At 39.8% G+C, this 19,398-nt stretch overlaps 1 protein-coding gene across 5 annotated transcripts in view; it reads left to right on the forward strand.

The window, feature by feature from the left end:
* mdga2a (MAM domain containing glycosylphosphatidylinositol anchor 2a) overlaps positions 1-19,398 on the forward strand; it is a 351,098-nt gene that overhangs the window by 30,776 nt on the left and 300,924 nt on the right. The window lies entirely within an intron of this gene.

Here is a 19,398-nt window from a genome sequence, read left to right on the forward strand (position 1 = left end):
GTTATAGGGAGAGAGCAACAGGGAGAGCGAGAGAGAAATTCCCTCGTCACCTTGCCCTCTGGCAGCTGCGCTCTGGATAAACAAACACGCGTCACTGCACATCAGTCAGCCGGTTGGGAGCCCAGGCTTGATTAAAAAGCTCCCTCCGCTGTATCTCCATGGCCTTGCTCCTGCGAGTGCCCAGATAAATAAATTAATGAATAGCTCTCTTGTTGTACTAGTAGAGGGATGGGGGTGTTTGTCTTAACAGCTGCAGTACTGTATTGTGTTGAGCTGGTGTGATTGAGTGCCAACCGAGCACATTGAGCAACATTGTAAATCAGTGTAGTCATGATTAGCACTTACAGGCATGATTACTAGCAGGAGCATTGTGTGCTCACCTTCTTCTGCTGGTCCTCTCTTTAGATACAACCACAGAACAAGTCTTTCAGCTAACTGAGCTCTGATACCCTTTTGCCTTTTCTGACACTTCTTCCATTGTTTGTTCTCACTTTGCTAATTGCCACTGCTGTACCAGTATAAACTAAATAAGCTGTACACTGCTCACCTTGCATGAATTTGACAAGGTTGTCATCATTTATGTTTAGTCAGTGTTGTGGGTTGAAGATCAAAAGGCCTTACTCGTCTATGTTCACTTGAAGAGGAAATATCTCCCACAGGACTCTGAAGTAAAACTGATAAACAAATTCCTTTATTCCACGGTTTTGTTAAACAATCTTACTGAATGATTCAAAGTCAAGTTTTCCTAAACAATGAACTATACTATGGTAAAGAAACCATGTGGCTCAGTACTTAATTGATCCTCAACTGTCTGCCTCAGTCTCACCCAAGCGGCAACCTCCGGTCTCAAATGATGAAGCCCACGCGGAAGTGTTATAAACTGCAATTCATCGAGAATCCACTTGAGGCTGGCTGCAGAAACGCTGGAAACCACATAGACATGAATGGGAAAAAGATGATCTTTGCAGCATTAATAAACATGTTTACAGCCTGATTAAAAAAACGTAACAAAGCTAATCTCTCGATCGGCACACACTGTACAGGGGGTGAATTTTTTTCTAACACGACGGTTCAGAAGATATTAAGATGACTGACGTGACTCCCGGTCGGGAACACATAGCTGTTGGCTAGGAGGCTCACCCTACGTCACACTCTGCCTGGTTGAGTTCAGCATTTCCAATATGGCTGCCGCCGTCGATTGGCTTCAAAACAGCGCTCAGGAACAGGTGGGTGATGTCACGGATACTACGTCCATATTTTATAGTTTATGGTCTCGCCCTACTGCAACACTAAAGAGCTCTCTCTCTTAAAGTGACAGTAACCTAACTCACTGCTGCAACAGCAATAACATACTGCTTTTAACTGTACGTAAAACCCACATGAAATAAATCAAATTACTTTTAGCTGACTTTTAAGACATTTTAAAACTTAACTTATACAATGAAATCCCAAAATAAAGATTAACTTTCAACCCAAAGTTATACAGATTATTTATTTACTTTTAACATGTATGAACGAAACTTGGCCCTTACAGTCAGGGTGAAAAAAATTAATGACTTTTCTTTTACTGTGTAGCTTAACAAATAGTTTAAAACAAACTTCTTAATCATGTATAGCTCCAACTAGTGCTACATTATCTGCTAGCAATACATTGCTGATGTTTTTTAAGACGCAATCTGTTTCGGGGGGTCTCCCTCGTAGAGAAAAAAGGTTTTAAATGTCTTCCTGCAAGATGAATCTCATTGCGCCAAGCAAAGTCCACAACTTGCAGTTACTGTGTGGTGACCAGTTTCCAACAGGCCAAAATAAAAGCCAATGTAGGACATTTTACAGCAATGCCAGGAGGTAGTTTAGATTTAGATTTTGATAATGTCCATCTAACCCTAAAATATAAACATTCATTTTGTTTGCTTGTCTGCAAAATATCAACTCTATATTTCATCAACTCAAATAACTTAATAATATATCATATTTGAGTGCATCTTTTTTAAACTCCTCAGCAAAACAAATGTATTTATCAAAGGAAGCAAAGGAGTTTCACAGTTCTTATGGGGTGGTTTGCGGGTATGCATCTGCCGTATTCAACAACTTTAAGGTCAAGTGCTTGTTCACATCAACCCTCAAACTATGTTCCAACTTCACTTTGTACAATAAAACTAAACAAACAGGCACCAACTCTCAAAGAAATCTCCACAGAGGCAGCAAGCACAGCTATGGCTGCTGCTTATGCACATCATTGTAAGTGCTGCACTTTGTAGCAAATGTTAGTTATCTCACCTACTGTTACCTTATTTTGTTAGCAGTCATCTATGTAAGAATGTATTCAGGTCACCATTACTCATCATGAGCCTGGCGGTTCTTTTGAGTCTTGCATGTTATCAAGTCATACTCTCCTTGCTACATGATTTTGGGGTAAAACAAAAAAAGGCTCTCGCAAATGTTGCGTTCTTGTAGCTTGTGCCTTTGTGTGTCACCTGGGTATAGTGTAGGCATTGAGGAAGATGACAGGCAATTTTCCTCATGTTGGCCCCACATGTGTGCTGATCTGACAAAGGCAATGGTAATAGTTTTCTCTTGCTTTCTACACAGCCATGGCTAAAGCCAGGTGTTAGAAAGCCAACAGTTCTACACTTTGGAAATAAAGGGCCAACGAAGAGTGGGACATCGTCTCAATATGCAGGACAAGTGATAAAAACGTTGTACAGTCATGCACAAAGAAGGACACCTGGTGGTCCTTAGTTCTTGTGCAGAGCAATAATTCTTACTATTACCATCTGTTTTATCCATTCAGAGTTTGGAGTCTGGCTAGCTGCCAGTACAGTAGTTGCGCTCAGCCTGCTAATGTGATAGTTTGACAGCTGTGAGGGCCAGATCAGCTGTTAGCCTAGACTCGCACCATCCACTTTCACTAGTCACATGTTTTAAATTTAGAAATTTTCACAATCAAACCAGCACTCCATAAGATTGATGAACTGAATAGTACACCAGTGTATTCATAAAACACATGATTATGACTGTATGAGAGAGAAATGCTAGGGATGTAAGGATATATTGCAAGACGGTAAAAATCGATACAAATAAGGTTGGATTAAAATCGATTCAACAAAATTTGTATTGGGATATTATTTTTAAACTGTAAAAAGCAGTACCCGCATTATACTCCGCTTGTTCAACATCACTAAGTCTCTTGTGCTGCTCTCTCGTCACTCACTGAGTGGAGGTGTTTTAAGTTTAAAGCATGTTTCGATGTGAATCAGCTGACTGCATTTGTTTTAATATTTAATACTTTAATTTGGGAATTGTTCACTTTCCATTTCTCTATAATAGTTCTGAAATTTACCAACAAGGTATTTTTTTATGGTGATTGTAGTTGTTTGCAAATTGTGTGCAGTGGTTTCATTTAAGTTCCAACACACCTTAAAAATGAAAAAGGATCACTTTATTTACAAATGAATATAAGAGAAAAAATATATATTGCAACTGTCCATATCTAAGAATTGAAATAAAGCAATTATTTAAATTTTGAGTTCAATCCAGTTTTTTTGAAAATTGTTAGAGAATCGTGAGTGAATTGTATCGTGAACCAAAATTGGGATTTGAATCGAATCGTGGGTTGAGTGTATCCTTACATCCCTAAGAAATGCTGTAAAAAGAATTAACCCCAAAAGGGTGGCACAGCAAGCCTGGTGAGAGATATTATTTTCGGTGCACTGAATATTGTTCCAGGATATAGACACCCCCAGGAGGCATCTCTGGTACTGGTGTTGCTTGCACAAGTTGCACTTGATCAGAAACTCACTTCCTTCAGTACGGATATGCAAAACAGGCAGGTGGCGGAACTTCTGCAGCTCATAAAGTCAGAACATGAATGTGCAAAGTACCGCTTTGTTTGTGTGGAGGACATTGGAGAATAGCATACGATGCGTGCTCAAGCCGGCTGTAATCAGGACAAGACTCACTCCTTTGTGGGTAGTGTTGCTGGATAGGCTTTATGTCAGACAGGAGGCTTGACAGGAAAACCTTGACTTTCTAGAAACGTATTCAACTGGGCTTTATAGCTCCCCATACAAGCTCCTGTTATTATTGTTGGTGACAATATAAAGCTTATGTTACATTGTGAAGCACCATGTAATACATATAAAGATACAGACAAAAGCTTGACTCTGGATGCAGGAAGTTTCATGCCTGTATATTATGTGTAGGCGTTTCACTCTCCAGGTCTGAATTATTCCACTTCAAAGTAGAAATTTATGTATTTTATTTATCCTGTAATAAGACACCTTCAAGTTGAAGCACAAGTTTCACCTTAAATCTTACAGGTAGCTCTTGGTAGGTATAAAGTCCTCCTAAAACACTGGTTGCCATGGTACATAGTTTTGAAAGATTGGATAACTTGGAGGATGAGGGGAAGCAGATGATTTTACCACCAGTAAGGTTTCTGCAGTGTGCTCTCTCTCTTAGAAGTGAGAGTACAAATGAAAGTCATAATATATTTCTGTCATCCGCTAACAAATGATTTCATGTTGTGGTCAATGATTTCCGGACTTGATATCACTGTTTGTTATTTTACACGTAGAATAAAAATACAGGCTCTTGTTATCACCTACTCAAAGTGCTTTGTCACTTTTAAATACCTTGGTGTTGCTGTTAGTCAATTCAGAACAGGAAATGGAAGTTCCTTTCAGCTGTCTGCCTGCCTCGAGACAAACAGGTGTGAGAGGCAACGCTGCAACAAACTGCCTTTCAGTCATTAGTGTCAGGATGTGAAAATGTAATTTCTGCAGCTATGTCTTGGTTAGCTGGTTGAGGTGAACCTTACGCTCCCGTGGTGACACAACTCAAGTTACAAGCTAGCTAGTTTCAGTCTGTGAGTTACGATGGACTTTGCACCCGAATTAAAAGCACACATAATAGAGCTGATGCAACGGGCTACTGGTCTCATAAATAAAATGTGCTGTTTTTACATACAATACTTTAAATTCTTTATCACCATGTATTAAGACTGGTTTGCTGTAGAGCTGGGCGATATTAAGAGATGTTATCACCAAGCGGCAACCTCCGGTCTCAAACTATGAAGCCCACGCGGAAGTGTTATAAACTGTAATTCATTGAGAATCCGCTTGAGGCTGACTGTAGAAACACTGGAAACCACATACACACCAATTCAAAAAAGACGATCTTTGCAGCTTTAATAAACATGTTTAGTCACATGTTTCAGACACTGTACAGGGGTGAATTTTTCTCTAACGCGACGGTACAGAACGTATTAAGATTACGAGTTTTTGCCCAAATAAGGACATGACTGACTTGACTCCCAGACGGGTTCACATAGCTGTTGGCTACGAGGCTCAAACTCCGCCTCTTTACGCCACACTATGCCTGGTTGAGTTCCACATTTCCAATATGTCTGCCGCCGTCGATTGGCTTTAAAAAAGCGCTCAGATACAGATGGGTGATGTCACAGATACTACGTCCATTAATTATACAGTCTATGGTTATCACGATAACATTTTTCATATCAGTTGATATCGATAATTATCACAATAAATATCAAATCATTATTTCATTTCAATTTAAAGGCAGATTTTTGGTAGAGTATCTTTACAGTATACTATTGTAAGTAAGATTTATTTATAGAGCACCTCCCAAGAACAGAGGTCACAAGGTGCTTTACAACAACAACAATAGAAAAACATTAAAAGGCAAAACAGCAATTGCAAATACACAAAAACATGACATAAAAATAGACAGATTAAACAAAGGCAAGTCTAAACAGAGAGGTCCTCAACTGCTTTTTGAACCTGTCAACAGTGTCCACAGTTCTCAGTTCCAGAGGGAGACTGTTCCAGAGTTTAGGACCAACAACCTGGAAAGCACAGTCCCCTTTAGTTTTTAACCTGGTATGAGGCACAACCAACAAACCCTGATCAGAGGACCTCAGAGTCCTGCTGGAGTTATAAGGCTTCAGCAGCTCCCTAACACAACAACAAGAACTGTAAACTGGATCCTACATATAACTGGAAGCCAGTGCAAAGACATGAGGATCGGTGTAACTTGAGATCACCTAGATAATTTGGTCAACAGCTTAGCAGCAGCATTTTGGACCACTTGTAGGCGGTTCAGGGATGCATTGCTAAGACATGTAAAGAGAGAATTACAATAATCCAGGCGAGATGACACAAAAGCATGAATAAATATTTCCAACTCAGCTGTGGATACAAAAGTTCTGAGTTTGGCGATATTTCTCAAGTGATAAAAAGAAGAGCGAACCGAACTATTCAGCTCTTGAGATCAGAACGAGATGTAGTGTGCTAATGTAAAGAGCTCATAGTTGCTGCTATGGCAACAGAGCAGAGCTCTGGTAGGCATAGAGGTAGTGAGGAGAGACTAGATTTTACTGTGAAACTGGACTAAACAGAGTCTCATGCTTTGGATTAAGAGTTCACTGCTAAATTCTACTCTCCAGCTGGTTTAGTGTTCCCTTTTGTGAAATGTGTTTTAATCCCTAATTCAGTTTGTGGAAGTGCTCAGTTCTTTTTACCCCCAGAAAACACAGAATGGTATGATTTGTTTAGAGGGAAACGGCACATTTTCCCACATGCACACACACACATGTAAAACACATAAACACGCACACACACACAGACCCCTGCCGCTTGCAAAACATCAAGGTCACACCCGATTTGTGTGTACCTGAGCCAGATAACACAGCTGGACCACTGTGAAGCTAATGACCTTGGGCAGCTCCCTCTTCCCCAAAACACCACACATAGATGCACACACATACACACGCACACACACTCTCTCGCATGCTTGCTTACAGCAGCGTGAGAAGCAGTACACTCACAAAACGCACACCAAATGCATTATTCAGAGAGCTGCGTGCATGTAAACATCTCCTCAATACAAACACTTTAATTAAAAGGCACCATCCACCTTTTGGAACTAAAGAGCCTTGAAAAAGGGTCACATTTGTAGGACAAATGGGCCTCCCTATGTGCTTTGTTGTGTATGCAAGGAGCCAGCAAGAGTAAAAAAGGCAGCTGTGTACACTTGGGAAGACTTTGAAAAAGCCTGAAGTGGTAGAAAAAGTGTGAAATATGCTATGACAGCCGTAAGCCTCAGCTGAACTGAATGTGAACTGGAGATAGCAACCTTACAGTATACAGTCTATCGCCCACATATTTATCCTCCATCAGTGGTTTTCTTCAGAGAAAGCTGTTGTTTTTATGCTGAAGATGTTGTTGCACGCTGCAGAAACTTCCTGGTGTGTGCTGAGCTCTCACAGCGGCCACACGCTGCTGCTCGTAAGATGTGGAAGTAGTTTTTAGAAGGTGACCAGCTGAGGAGCGCGGTGGGATTAATGTCCAGCCGAGGAGAGTCCCCACAGACTAAGCAGGAGGTAGAGCCAGAGGGACACGCCGCTTCATCATCGTATTGATTTGTAGCAGTGCTTAACAGACTAGATCGGAGCATGAGGTTTCATGATTGATTATTGATATCAGAGAGTGTCATCAACAAGCATTAATGAAGCCTCTTCTGCTGGCAGCGACTCTCCACACTGTTCTCATTTGAATTGGAAACAAGGAGAGCGCAAGGGCTGTCTGCACGGTAGAGTGACTTTGGGTTGTGTGCGAGTGTGTGTGAGTGTGTGGAAGGAGAGGGAAGCACCTGAATCCTAATCATATCTGTTGTTGCAGTCCAATGCACACAAGCTGATTTCATACAATATTAAACCACCAAACAAGTGTCTGTAAAGACAAACTTTTCTGCAGAGGAGGAAAAACAAAATTGAGTTTTATTGTCTATCGTCATCTCCTCAGAGCTCCTCGTGATGTCAGAATAACTAAAAAAAAGAGGAGTGAACCTTTGTCCTCATTTGTCACCTGTTTAAACTTTCTTATAAGGACAAACTGTGTGTGTGTGTGTGTGTGTGTGTGTGTGTGTGTGTGTGTGTGTCTGTGAGAGACACATCAGCATGTGTCTTCACATCCAAAGGGATTAGCTGGTCGTCTCACACTCTGTGATTCTCAATCCTCAACATAATTTTCTTAATTTGCGTGATCATCCAGGAACACTCACCTGTGAATTTCACAATGTAACACCACAGAATAATCCTGTTTCACTCAGAATACCAAATCCAGACAGAAATTTTGTAGAAGCAGCAGACTCAGTGTGTGATGAACTGCAAATACTTAAAAATGAATACTTTATTTTGATTTTGTTTCTATTTTGGGAATAATACAAAAGGTTGTTGTTTGCATTGGTTTCACAAATTTGATTTTAAATTGAATTCTTTCTTATTCCAGGCGCAGCAAATAGGCTAAGGTGGAGATAAACTGAAAGCTCCTTTTGAAATTTATACAACCACACAATATTGCTTGGCCACAGTTTGCAGCTGATCATTTTCTTGAGACTCTAGTCCAATGTCAAGGCTATAATGACGGTGGTGACATGGTAGTGGAAATCCTAGTCCCACTCATCAGTCAAATTGTGGTTTTGCTCTTATTTTGAAAAGATAATGTTACAATAAAACTCATCTCTTCATAGCAAGTGATAATGAAAGGACAAATAATGTTTCAGTTTCAACTCAGGCATGGATTCTGCAATAAAAACCAAACTGTAGTGCTTTTTAAAACAAGCGGACCTGATTTCAAACAGGCCGTTGCAAACTGGTCTGCTTCCACCCCTTTGCAACTCTAACCCTTACTAAGAGTTCTGACTGAAACTCATCATTTCATTGTGCTGTTTACTTGTCTGAAATAGAAATGCTGGCAACTTTGAGCCCTCCTGATATTTAATGCTGTGTTCCATCAATAAATGTGTCGGCATGTTTCTGGTGGTCCCACTAGTGCTTGAAATCACAGCCACAGCCATTGCATGTTATGCTGTTAGCGTCCCTTTTTAAAAAAAAAAAAAAAAAATGAAGTCACACTTTGGACCTCTTGTCTCCTATCCATCATGATTGCTCCCTTGACTCCTTGGTTGTCATATGTGCTGATTGCCTCTTGTGATGTGTGATGACATTGTTTTGTAAGGCACGTGAAACTAATGGAAGGCAGTGATGAGAGAACTGTTAAGCATGAAGGCAGATGATGTTGATGGCTTGAACTAGAAAAATACTCGAAAAAGATTCTGTGCTGACCAAGCGGCAACCTCCGGTCTAAAAATATGAGTCCAATGCGGAAGTGTTAAAAACTGCAGTTCATCAAGGATCCATTTGAGGCTGGCTCCGGAAGTACCGGAAGTCACATACACATGAATGGGAAAAAGACGATCTTTACAGCAGAAATAAACATGTTTACAGCCTGGTACAAAAGACGAGTCTAGTCTGGATAGCTCATTTCTCAATGTGCTCTCACTGTGAGGGGGGTGAATTTTTTTTTAACACTGCAATTTCGAAGATATTGAGATTATGAGTCTTCTAATGAGAGGCAAAGCTACCTGTGGGAACACTGTAGCTGTTGGCTAGGAGGCTCAAAGCCCGCCTCTTTACGTCACAATCGCTCGACAGATGCAATATGGCTTCCGCCGACGATTGGCCTCAAAACAGCGCTTCAGAAACAGATGGGTGACGTCATGGATACTACGTCCATATTTTATACAGTCTGTGGTGCTGACCCAAAGTGGACAATGTAATTGAAAAATGTCAGCACTCGTGATAAAGTTCAAAAACGTTTAATGTCAATTTTGACAGCAGCATAAAGAAAAGAGAAACGAATGCGTTTCATCAGCATCTCACCAACAAGGTGGGTGTGTCCAATTTATCAGCTATTGTCGCCAAGTGACAATAAAAAAAACAAATGTATGTTACATGATACAAAATGGTACAAAGTCAAGTAGACACAATAATCACACACAAAAAAAGTTCTCAATTCCCATCTTGAGTCTGTAGACACTGCTTTATCCCACAGTGTTCTGTTAATTGGTAACTCATTATTTTGTATTTTTCTCTGTCATAGCCTCCATTTTTGTGTCTTTAACCTCTCCTGCAATTTTCTCCACTTCTATTCTTCTTTCTTTGTCCCCCTCTGTTAACAAGCTGAAATCAAATTAGCTGGACATATCTTGGTGGATCTGTATGGGCCAGTAGCAAACACCTTATAATGATGATAAATCCAGCTTTGGAAATACTTTGCAATTAATTCCATCTTCCCAACTAATTGAACTGCACGTTTAAAACCTAGAAACTATTTGCTGATCTCTAAGTGGTTTTCCTTCTGACCTTGCTGCAGTGACGTAGAGGTAGAGCTGGGCGATATTGAAAAATGTGTAATCACATTAATATTTTTTATATAATTCGATATCGATAATTTTCACGATAAATATCAAATCATTCTTTCATATCATTTTAAAGGCAGTTTTTTTTCTCCTTAGGGAAAGTTGAAGAAACCAGAAGGTTCAGTAGCTTGTATCTGGGATTTCTTAGTCTAGTAAATAGCCAAAATATCTTAACTAGTGAAGTTTAGTGGCCTTTCTTGTCAAACATGTTTTCACTTTGCGTTGAGCTGCTAGGTTTTGCGTTTTCAGTCTCCCTCATTTCAGCTCTGTTTACATTCCGCTCCAAACGTCTTGAAGCCTGCCTACTTCTTACCCTGCTGTTCAATACCTACTACTTCCTCTGTTTAATGTTGGGTGGGAACTAGTGTTTAGGACACACTAGCGCCCCATTACTTTCCAGTGGTTGGAGGGTGTAATTACAGGTTTAAATTTATCAACGTTTTATCGTACATTTGTTATATTTATATTGAGAAAAATAATATAACGATAATGATCGTTATCGAATTATCGCCCAGCCCTAAGTAGAGATGCACTCCAGGGTCTCATGTACAAAGGAGCTATTTCTAGGGATGGGTATCTTTCACATTTGAACCAATACGGTACTGATACCCGGTACCTGGGAATCGGTACCGGTACTCAACGGTACCAATTTTCGGTACTTTTGTGTGTTTATGTGGTAATAAATGTTAATTTGTTTAATAATAAAATGTCAAAAAATTTAAGTTTAACATATTTATTTAATTTAACATGAAATGAACAGAAACAGGATTATATAGGTGATTAGATATATTAGCTGACACAGGCTTGTGGCGTCAAATTGCTCTTTCGGGAGTTTATCAGTTAACACATGTGAATGCCTGCGGATGGGAAACAGTCAGTTCTCTGTCTCTTTATAATAACAGGACACACAACTTACTTGTTTGGCATTCACGCACTCAGGAACGGTTATAAACAGGGCAGGTAGTCGAGTCAAGAGAGTCCGTCTCAACTTAATCCTCCCGCAGCTCTGCTCTGCCTCGTCAGCTGCAGGCTCCGTGTGGCGCGCTCCTGCGCAGATGCAGAGAGCAGAGATGTCCACCCGATCAGTCTCAAACTTTATTACAGGGCGAAAGAATGTAAAATCGCCTCTTCTTCCACTCCCTCACAGTCACAAGGATGCGTTTAGGTACCGAAACATGGTACCGTTTGATTTTACGTGAATCTGTACTCGGTAGTACAGACGAATTCGGTCGGCACCTATAAAAGAATTCGGTACCCACCCCTAGCTATTTCTGACCAAACTCATTAAGGATGACAGAGTGATCACTCCCATACAACTTTTGATAGAAGGAAAATCATGAAACCGCATCAAACAACTGTGCAACTACAACTTTTGCATTTCAGAAGCAGAGCTGTGAGCCAGGAGCGACTCTCCACAGGTTTCTGCTGAGTCGTGAGAAAGAGCCTCTAACAAATCTCATCATCATTTAGGAGAGCTGAAGTTACCACATCAAGAACGAAATGTGTCTGTGCCTCCAAAAAGCCTGTCATCAGGTCCTGTAGAAGGGGCAGCACCACAGGGGGGGTAGAAAGTGTAAGAGCATCCTTCAGTCTTTTCTGCACAAAATAACAGAGGAAAGCCTGAACGATACAATTTAAAGAATTGCCGTTTGTTAGCACCTTAAAACCTACGTAAATCATAGTGATCAGCTGAAATGTCGAAAGAAAAACTGGCGAAAAATTTGACGGATCGAAGTCATTTTGACAAATGACGTGTCCAAACACTGGCCCTTTTCTTTCTCTGAATGACCACTCAATTTAGTAGAGTTGTGCTGTCTATTAACCCCCTGTCGATAGAAAATGGTTTCTCCAATTTGTGCTCTTCTGAAAGCCTTCAGTTCCCCTCCCATGAGGTCTCACTGCAGTAAACCCACAGGTGTCACAGCCCAGCCGTACATTAGTCTGCTGTTGTACACTATTTCTGGAAGTCTGCTGTTCTCTCATTTGAAAGTAAATAATGAGGTGTTTTTACTTTGTTAGAGGAAGATGACCATCACGTTGTTCATTTAAAGCCAGTTCAGATCAAAGTTAAGTGAAGAAACTGGTAGAAATTTGCAGCTTCTTCTAATATGTTAGTCCGAATTGTTCTGAAAACCTGCAAACTCTGTGTTTAAACTAATGGGGGTAGTTGAAAATGTATATCATCATCCCTCACCAAGCGTGAGTGTTTTCTTGTCAAATTTCGGTCATTTTTTCCCTTTGACAGAACACTGCCATTATTGATGAATCACTGTTCAATCTCCACCTGCTCTTCCTCCAGCTTACCTGTTCAATTAGCTGCCACGAGAAGGCTCCACTGAAGTGCTTGTTGTGGAACCACTCCTGGTTATTTTAGGCTTACTTTTGACACTGTTTTTGCAGGTGCAACTTTTGTGAAAATGGAAAAATGATGCCATGGAAAAAGGAAAAAATGTGAGTCGTGTTTTTGAGCAGCTTTATAAAACATTATGCTGATAAAGAAAATCATCAGAGCAGTTACACACGACACAAGAGACGTTACGAGACAGTGGGAGCAGTGCAGAAAGAGACGGTGTGTGTGGTGTGTGTGTGTGTGTGTAAGGAGAAAGAAGCACTTTAATCCTAATATCTGTTGTTGCAATCACACAAGCTTATTTCATAGAATATGAAACCACAAAACAAGTGGCTGTAAAGACAAACTTTTCTGCAGAGGAAGACTACTCTGGAACACGGTCTATCCTCTGTGATCTCAGAATAAATATAAAACCTGTTTGGAAAAAAGAAATGGAGCAAGGTGAGCTCTAAGAATTAACACTTCAATAAGTAAAGTTAAAAAGTAGATATAAAATGAGCTATTTGAAATAATGTATTCATACACAGGAAACGATATAGACTGCACAGTTATTTTCAAACTTCTAACAAAGCTTATTAATTTGTAGCATTCATACTTAATTACCTTGCTGTGATCAATACTTGATTCTGATTGGTCAAACCAAGCGGCAACCTCCGGTCTAAAAATGAGTCCGATGCGGAAGTGCTAAATACTGCAGTTCATCTAGGATCCGCTTGAGGCTGGCTCCGGAAGTACCGGAAACCACATACACACCAATTCAAAAAAGCTGATCTTTACAGCAGAAATAAACATGTTTACAGCCTGGTACAAAAGACGAGTGTAGTCTGGATAGCTCATGTCTCGATCGGCACACACTGGAGGGGGGGTGAATTTTTCCCTAACGTGCCAATTTCGAGATTACAAGTCTTCCAATGAGAGGCACGGCTGACTTGATTGACAGGTGGGAACACTGTAGCTGTTGGTTAGGAGGCTCAAAGCCCGCCTCTTTACGTCACATTCGCTCCACAGCAGTAATATGGCTGCCGCCGACGATTGGCCTCAAAACAGCGCTTCCAGAAACAGATGGGTGAGGTCACAGATACTTTGTCCTTATTTTGTACAGTCTATGGTCAAAACCCCCTAACAACGGTGATTAAGTCTCAACAGCAAAAGCAGGATGGTCTCGAGTGTCTGCTAATAGTAACAGTAAGCCAGCATACAGTTGAGAGCAACCTGAGGAGCTACTCGGCTCCAATCATCTCAGAGGTGCTCTCGCAAGCACAGGATATTACTTGACTTTTCCCTCTCAAAGTTGCTGATGGGTTACTCAAACCCCTAAGTGACAGTGATAATAGTGTTACGGCAACACAACCCTGGCTAGGGCATCCAAACATTTGCTGCCCATGCCATAACAAAGGAAGACAAACAGGTTGCTGTCGAGCTAAGGCAAAAGAGAGGCGGACCTTACCTGTAGTAGCTTCCCATCCCCAGCTACCACGCAAGGTTCACGCTGCTTTCTTCTGATGACCCCTAATGGTTTTAGATGACAGTTAATTTGTGGTAACAGATAAGACACATGGCAATAACTCAAACTTAGGGACGCTATGGAAAAGGAGGAGAACTTCTCAAAATCTTTCAACGGCTTCAGACAACAACGTCTCTTTCTTTTTCGCCTCATGCACGGATGTCTGCTAGAGCTAATCAAGACCACAGAATCCCCGTTTCATTGACCAATGACCGGGAAGGCTCACCTCTAGCTGGACAGCCATGACACCTGTACTCAGGACAGTGTTGCCGTAACAATATCAACTGTGTTAAAAGATGTGACATTTGCCTCATTCATATTCAAAAATTTGTCAACTAAACTGCCTCAAGAAGGAGAGCTGAATAAAAATGGAAAGGTCAACATGAAAACTGAAACACATTCATGTTGTCTTGTGTTACCCTCAAGTGGAAATGTTCAGTTTGTTGTGAATTCTATCAAATAAACAGGCTACTGATTTAAAATTCCAAAGAATTGATATATTCAGTTTTATTTCAATTAACCCAGAAAAGAGGCTCACTACAATCCGCTGGCTTGGCAGCGCTTTCGATTGTGGAATTTGGAATCTGAGTATTTTGTTTTTAGCTGAATGGATCATCATAAATAAGAATTTTAATTCAATAATTCAACATTCAAGTATTGTTTACTTTTTTGTCAATTTGTTAATGTCTTTAGTTGTTATCCAGCTATTAAGCGAGATCTTTGTTTCAGGATCATGATCATCCTAAAGAGACGCTAATTCGCCTAATCATCAGCTCACTATACATTTTCCCTTATATTGCACTTGTATACAATAGATTGTAAGGTATCAGTTTAAAAACCCCAAAGTAATCCCAATTACAACACAAAGGATATTTATAGAAACAGTGTGAATAAATTATGACCTTTAATACTTTGTAGGTGAAACCTTATAGCAACTAATATAGTAAATGTACAGTCTTTATACAGTATATAATGAAAAATGTCATCAAATTAGCCTTGAATGTACAACAGCTCAATAAAATATTCATAGAGTTAACCTTACTTTGGCTGGTATTAACCCACCTGTTATGTCTGGGTCAGATTGAGCCATTTCAAAATTCAAAAATCCAAAGAAAATTGTTAAGTATTTTTTCGGTATGAAACTTCTTCTGCTTGGCTTAATTAGCGTAATCAACATGTAAAATAAAAATGGTTCATTTCACATATTTGCAACCCCCCCCTGCATGTTTATAGTACACAGATACTGTTTGTGGGTCAATGTGACCCGGCAGTCAAAGTGGACCCTAAAAGGAGTCAGAAGTGTCCAATAATACTTGTTTCTTTGCAACTGTGTGACATATTTCACTCCAACTTCTCTGTTCCCGATGGCAAACTCCATCCACATTGAGTGGACACTCAGCAGGGGAGGGGCAAAACATATCAAGATTCTTTTTCAAGGGAGTCCTACCAACAGTTTACTTTTAAAAGTTTTAACATGAATATTGATGAAAAACAAATGAGTAATCCTCATTGAACCACGATCTGTGAGAGTTTAAGAACACCATCGCACTAAATATTGATTTAAATGTTTAATAATGAAGTAAATAATGAGATTAAAAAAACGTTTCTTGGGATTTTTTGGGGTTCTGACACTTTTGGATAACTAAATAGGCCTCGGGTCATATTGACCCAGGAACATCATTGCTGTCTCTGAGAAATGAACATAGCAGGAGGGTTAAATACAGTACATTACATAATTACATAACATTATCCTCCATCCCACTGTCCAAAATGCTACATTCAAGATACCTGATGAAGAAATAATCAAATCCACAAAAAGCCAGAAATCTACCATTCAAGGTTTGCAGCATCTCCCTTCAAACATCGTGTTTTTTAACTAAGATCCTCATGATGGAGCCGTCACTCACCATGTGTGGCTGCAGGGTTTGTTTTGGTTCATGTTTGTTTTGGATAGATCTCCAGTTAATGACACAATACTGTTTACTTATAATGATGATAGAGAGGTTTATTAGAAAATGTGTATTTAATATTCTTTAATCCTAAGGGAGACAAGTCAATCCCATTTTTCAGATGTTTTCAACACCCGTTAATTAACTCTAACTTTATTGATTATAAGCCTCTGTATCTGTTGTTGAGGCAAGCGTATGCCTGTAGTTGTTTTGTTGTTGTTTATGCTGCAGGAATATCAATGACATGCAATCAATTCCCTGAAGGACAGCACAGCCACATACGAAACCAGCAGCTGAGTGCGAACAGTAGAATAACAGCTCCTGCTTCTGATGCACATTAATATGCAGTTGACATAAAAATTAGATTATTGTGTCATTTTTTCATTTGATACACAATCACCAAAGTAATGTAACACTGATTAAATAACGAATTCTGCATCCCTGCGCTGACAGCTTCCCTATTAATAAAATGTCAAAATCAGGTTATCTAATGCATATTAAAAGTCTGGAAGCTGCATCCTGGCTCAGTGGCTCAAAGCTCATCTCAGGTGGTAATTTGCGACCTATTTTCCATATAAAAGAGACAGATTCCAGTTAATTCATCCAGCTTGAAAACCAGTAGTGTCTGGCTCTCTGATATATTTGTTTGCCACTGTACCCAGCTACAGCCCAACTAGTTTCAGTTTGTGCTCTGGCTTGATTTCTGTCAAATATATCTGTTTCAGCCTTAACCCACTGACATCCAAACACACACAAAATGCTCACACCTTCACTTTTCCTCATGTAACTCCATCCTAAGGGACGGAAAGTGCTGCCAGAGGAAGTGTTGAATGTTTCGGTGAGAGTATTCTGTCTGTGTGGCTGTGCACGTTTGGCTGCACCCTGTACATCTCTGGGGATGGAATCAGGCATCATTCACAACACAGTGAACCTCAACCTGTCTGCTATTTTTTTTTTCACCCACACACACAGACACAGACACACACACACCCTAACAAAGAAACACACACGCACTGGAGCAAAGTTTGCAGCCATATAAACGAAATAGACGGTGCAGTCTGATGGAGTTTTAGTCTGTGGGAATATAGACTCATGGGTGTGCGCTTCAACTCAGAGGTGATGATGGGCAAAACTACAATAGCAGAAAATTTTATAGGATTACAATATTAGATAGATGAAGCATTAAATTAAGACTGGTGGACTGAAATGTTGAAGACTTGAGCAAAGGGAGGATTTGCCTTTCTCATGTTTTTATTCAATCATCCCGAGTTATTATATGAATATAGAGTTGTGTTATGAGAAAAAGAGTAACTGCATTCACCCAATTATTCGCAGACCGACTCTATATCAGATACTTTTACTAAATGTGTATTCATATTGAACTCTAGAATAAAAAACAAGACTTTCTGTTGCATACAAATCTGTGCTACAAACAGCAGAGACAAAAAGCTGTGAACACATCTCTTCACTTTGAGGTATCCAGGTGCACAAGCTGCCTTTTAGCCCCCAGCCTCATCTGTTCAAATCCACCTCGTGACCGTCATATCCTTTCCCATCTGTCTTTGGCTTTCTCCCTCTCTCAAGTTAACAACATGGTAGAAGACCAAAATTAGAAATAGATTTAAGAAGATGTAGTCTGGAGTTGGGCTGTAGAAACAATGGTTGAAGCTCAGGTGTTGTTTAATGAAACACATTATGAGTCCCTGGAACTTGCGTGTGATAGGGGGGAACAAAAGAGCAGTAAGCATGTGATGTGGAATAAAAAGGATAATTTCAGGCTTATAATGGTTATAACATTGCATGCATGTACAGAGTACTTTGTTAGGCTGTTACTCATACAAAGCAGCTGATTAATGGTGATGGTTGTTATGGAGAGCTGTGAAGTTTTACCTCAACTGCAAAATAAATCTCTTTAATAATTTTGTTAATTTGCAGTGGAAGAGGGTCATCATCAGTGATGACTAGGGATGCAGGATTATTACAGATAACAATAATAGATATTATAACAGATAACCACCTGGGCTCGTATGCACGTCCAGCCATTAGCAATAAAAACAGGCCGTTTGTACTAATGGTGAAAAAAAAAAATTGATTAGTGGTATGCATGTTCCAGGTTAACAACCCAACAAAGCATTACATTTAATGGCGTTAGACCACACCATTACAGGTGCTAACGGCAGCCTGTTAGGCTTTTTAAAGGATGGCTGACATCGTGCTTATGCGTTACCGTTTAAGACGAAATATAAAATGTAATAAATATAAGTACTTTTTTTTTTACGGAGATTATTTGACATGAATTAATCAGAACATAATTCTTAGGTAACCTACCAGCATTACCGTGAAGTGAATCCTTCCCAAACCACTTTGTTAACAAGTCCTTATCCTTCAATGGGGAAACACACATATTTAATTTTTTAGGTCTTCTACTGTGCGCTCAGAAACACCACACGCATTTACCCGCATTTAAAATGGGAGAACAAGTTAAATGTCCTGGAAAATCACAGATTGTCCTGGAAAATGATTCCAACATGACTGCATGCGACCTGACATTGTTAAAAAAACAAAACATCCCCATTCAACATTAGTGGCCATTTTTGTCATTCAGTTCTATTTAGGTCATTAATGCACTGATCCTGTGATTATTATTATTATTTATTTATTTCAGTAAGGCAGCTTCCAGATTTCTTTGCTGGCTCTTTAGTTTTTTCTTAGCTAATTTTATATTTTTTGAGAAAAGAGAAAGCTGAGATGAGAGTTGGTCATCATTGTTACTTGGTTGCACTAATAAAGTGCCGTACATCTGTGGTTGCATTGTTCTATAATTAATTTGCCATCATTTTTAATCATGTAAGAGATGATTTCATGGATAGCCATAGACTGCACGTCTTTCTATGTAGACTTCCACTGAGAGGAACATATTAGACTATTTAGGAACTAAATTAGGAACTCAATTTAGACTGTCATACCAGCTTGATCATCACTGAAAATGTCCAGGAAATGTCCTGGAAAATGATCTCTGGAAAAGAGTGGGAATCCTGTAATATCTTGTTTGTTCATTCTATATTCCTGTAAGAAAATGTCCATTTCTCCTTCCGCTGAAAAAATGTTTTTTCTTGATCTTCTCTCAGTCACACCGGTACTGCTCACCATATTTGTTGTTGTTTATGCGTAGTAGGCATGCGTAATTCGAATTTGTAGGATAGGGGTTTTCCAGGAGGTTCCTTGGACATATGACTTTTTGCACCAGTCTTGCTTTCATGGCGCAATTAGTTAATTGGCTAATTATTTGCAGTTGTGCATGCGGCTAAGGCTAC

Source organism: Notolabrus celidotus, chromosome 13 (assembly GCF_009762535.1).
Source record: "Notolabrus celidotus isolate fNotCel1 chromosome 13, fNotCel1.pri, whole genome shotgun sequence".
NCBI classification, from domain to species: Eukaryota; Metazoa; Chordata; class Actinopteri; order Labriformes; family Labridae; genus Notolabrus; species Notolabrus celidotus.